Source organism: Malurus melanocephalus, unplaced genomic scaffold (genome assembly GCF_030028575.1).
Source record: "Malurus melanocephalus ecotype Western Australia unplaced genomic scaffold, MMel_1.1 scaffold_41, whole genome shotgun sequence".
NCBI lineage: Eukaryota > Metazoa > Chordata > Aves > Passeriformes > Maluridae > Malurus > Malurus melanocephalus.
In genome coordinates, this window is record NW_026623273.1 from 2,948,491 (window position 1) to 2,952,771 (window position 4,281).

The following is a 4,281-nucleotide window of genomic DNA, read 5'->3' on the forward strand; positions in this document are numbered from 1 at the left end:
TTTTTTTTATTGCTAGGAGTCAATTCATAATGAAAGCAAGCAAGAAATCCAGTGATCATCAAGCTTTGTAACGTCTGGTCAGAGGACTAATTGCTGGAAGAAAATTAGCTTTCTTYCTAGAGATCAAAAAAGCCAACAGTCATCAGGCTCAAGCAGGACCTCAMAGGAGTCTACACTTCCTCACCAGGTGTGGGGAGGCAGGGGAGAGGAAGGTGAGGATCTCCTGTCTCTGGTGACAAGTGGCAGGGCATGAAGAAATGGAACCAAGCTCCATCAGGGGAAGTTCAGACAGGACATTAGGGAGTTGGACTTGCTGGTCCTTACAGGTCCCTTTCAACATGAGGTATACTGTGATTCTATGCACTTACASAGTTCATTTGAACCCAACAAAATTCTTCTCTTGGCTACTTTCCCCATGAATTTGTATGAGTTTAATATAAATATTACTTATTTGAAGGGACACAGCTCAATAACATTTGCACAACCTGCACAACTCAATAGGTCTTGAAGCTGCTAATAATGATAAAAATTTACCAATCACTGCTGTACAAATCTCTGTACAACACTGCTTTTCTTAGATGATACTGTGTCTTCGATTAAAGTTAAAAACATTTCCATAGTTTAAATAATATTAAATACATAGAGAAGCAACCCTCTAGAGTTTAAGCACTGCTTCTTCCACTTCCAATATAAAAAATAGATGTCCCAGGGTTACTAAAGCACAGTAACTATGTATATCCACGACATTACTTATTCTAGTATATTCAAAGTTTTCAGGTATTTGGAGATTTCAGGTTAGCCCAGTTTCACTGTTACATATATCAGGACAGTTAGCAAGTGTTGATGGAATATCACAGGACAAAAATAATTCCCAAGTGTATCATTACAGCCAGCCTATTCTCTAGCARCATACACATTTGCAYACACATCTCACAAGGACAGGAAGARCATGTGGTTTGGAAGCAAAGAAGCAACAGAATCTGCTGCAGCAATCTACAGAATCTACTTTACATTCACACCATGTATACATAAATGCACATACAGAGATATATTTGTGTACAAACCCAAAATATCAGAACAATTGTGGCAATGCCTCTGGAGGAGACAATCATATTAGCTTTCCCTCTTCCATCAACTGCACTGTTGATACATGACAGCAGTCTTCCTGTTGATCTTCCACCAATTTAGGAACAGAGCCTGTCTCTAAATAGCAAACACCTTACCCCAGCCATATTGATAACAGTAGCCTTAAAAACAGGTAGTGACAGGCACTGAAAGATCACAAGTCCCATACATGCTTTCACCAGAGATCATTTTACTGTAACTGTTCCCTAAAATATGAAGTGAAACATTTCTTTTTCTTCCACATAATTTAGGGTGTCACTCAGAAAGAGTGTTCCTTTTTAAACATGGAAATTATCAGAAAAATATTGGATGTAACTTCATGTGAAGCTCTAGAAACTTGAATGCTGAGATTTRCCAGCTCTTAGAAGAATGGTGAGAGGCAGCAAATCCCAAACTGGGTCACCTTCCTTGAAATATCKGATAAAGAATTTATTTAAAAAGGTTACAAGCAAAAGCAATTAATAAAGCAATTGAGGTCACCTTTCCTGAAATAATCAAACACCTTGTCTTTCACCAGTCTCCAGACCAAAGCACTTTGCAAGGTATAGGCAAAACACTAGCACAGCAGCCTCAGGGACTACAAAACACAGCAGTGAGGAGGCAGCACCTCGCACSCAGTTCAGCCCCTCTTCCATGCTCTGCACTCTCTCAGTTACTTACGCAGAAATCCTGACATCTCTGTTCCTCACAAACCAGCTCCCAGYGAGATTATGTAGGGTATGAGAGAAAAACATGCCAAGAAAAATGCCACTAGAAATGTCTTCTGTTCCCTCATGTATTCCATGATAAAAACAGGTTGGGGGAAATAAAAAACCAAACCACTACAAAGCTTCCAAGACAAGTGTGCATCGCTCCCTTTYTTAATCTTTGTAGTGGCTTCCTTTTTGCTAGCTTGGTTTTGACAGAAGCACACCTCTTCCATCTCAGCAACTGATAAGATCAAAGCATATTTTACTGGATACTTGCAGAAAGAGTGGATAACAACTTCTGGGGGGAAAAAACCAGTCACTGCATATACATCTAACTTTTAAAATAGATACAGCCAAAGTAAGCTGCTGCAGTGCCTGAAGCACAGGAAGGAAAAATACCACTTCCTTCATCAAATGAGTCAGCACACAACCATGTGGTGTTTTGTTTTGGTTTAGGTTGTTTGGGGCTCTTTTAATTTTTTGCTTTTGTTGTTTTACACGAGATATCTTGAAAACTAGGTGACATCTCCTTCACTATTAAAGGAACTAGGTATGAAAAAAAGCAACACTTAAATCATAGCTAAGGATTGAAATAGAGAAGCAAGCAAAGGATCTGAGGCATGGGACATATCAATCTCACAAGCCTTTTTCAGTCCCCAAGCTGACAAAATGGAAAGCATGTTTCACTTAAGGCATGAAGTGCCATCTCCACCGCTCACAGGTTAGCTACCAGAACACTTTTGGTGTTCTTACCATTGCTTTTCCTTTCATGAAAAATTTTATCTATCAGCTATACACAAATGAACGACAACACATATCCAAACACTGATTTCTTTTACAAATCAAACCATTCCTGGGAGAAAACACCATTTTGCTTTTTAGGTCCTACTTTTTTGGTTGTGTTTAATCTCTTTGGATTAAGACAATAGCAAAATTATCTCCAACTCTAAGTAGACAGCTTTTCACTTCTAAAGTACTCCAGTAAATTACACTTATTTTTCTGATACTTTTWATTCCTTTAAAATATTCAAGTTAACAGAATTCTAATATGCTGTGGGTTTGTTTTACATTACTACAATAGGCACTGATGTGTTAGCTTTTTTTTTCGGGCAGATAAAGAGATAGAGATAGCTTGGGGAATAATATAGTGAAATGCRGCACTTTTATAACTAGACAATATAAAATACTTGATGATTGTGTCAGTTAGTAGCAGGATTTTGTTAAAAATAAAAGGAAAACTTACTGGTTTCCCCTCATGTATGGAAGCACTTTATTATTTATGAAGTTCATGAAGTGTGCTATTTAAAGCTGTTATTTAAAATTGGACCAAGTTCTTCATTACTCTTATCAAAGGTAAGTAGTTTCTGGATGATTTAATTGTACTTTCACAGCTGTTCTTCCACATTTTAAGTAATGAAATACTAAACAGAAGTTTAAAAAAAATCTTTATAGAAAAGTAAGTGTGGGTTTGATCCATGCTGCCTTTGTGTGTGTTTTATGAACAACACCTCCTTCACAGTGAGGTGAAAGCACCAAAATTTTCCAGCAGAAAAGGACCTGGGGGTRCTGGTGACAGCAGCTGAACATGAGCCAGGGTGTGCCCAGGTGGCCAAGAAGGCCAATGGCATCCTGGCCTGGATCAGCAATGGTGTGGCCAGCAGGAGCAGGGCAGGGATTGTCCCCCTGTCCTGGGCACTGCTGAGGCCACACCTCGAGGGCTGTGTCCAGTTCTGGGCCCTTCCCTGCAGGAAGGAACTGAGGGGTTGCAGCGAGTCCAGAGAAGGCAACAGAGCTGGGGAAGGGTCTGGAGCACAAATCCCGTGAGGAGCAGCTGAGGGAGCTGGGGGTGTTCAGCCTGGAGAAAAGGAGGCTCAGAGGGGACTTTACACTCTAGAGCTGCCTGAAAGGAGGCTGGGGCCAGGTGGGGGTCAGTGTCTTCTCCCAGGCAGACAGCGACAGGAGGAGCGAGAAATCTTGAACTGTGCCATGGGAGATTTAGATTGGACTTAATACTGTGTCACAAAGTATTTCACAAAACACTTCACAAAACAGTGTTTCAAACTGMTTCCAGGAAGGATCATTAGATCCTGGAAGGGCTGCCCGGGGAGGTGATGGRGTCATCGTCCCCGCAGGAGTTGTARGAGAGACTGGATGTARTAYTCAATGCCATGGTCTCGTTGACATTGTGGTGCTCGGTCATAGGTTAGACCCAGAGGTACTTTCCAACCTGTAAGTTGATTCCGTAACTTCTGTAAACACAGGGTCACGCCAGAGACTCTCCCCGGCGACGAACAGGGCTCTGCAGACGCCCCACGCTTGTGTTGTGAAAGAGCTTCCACGCCCACACAACCCCAGCACTGCGGCCCCAGCACTCAGGGGGCGGAGGGCGGGCCGGGGGTGTCCCGGCGGTGGTCGGGGTTGTCCCGGGGTTGTCCCGGGGGTGTCCCGGCGGGGTCGGTGGGCCGTG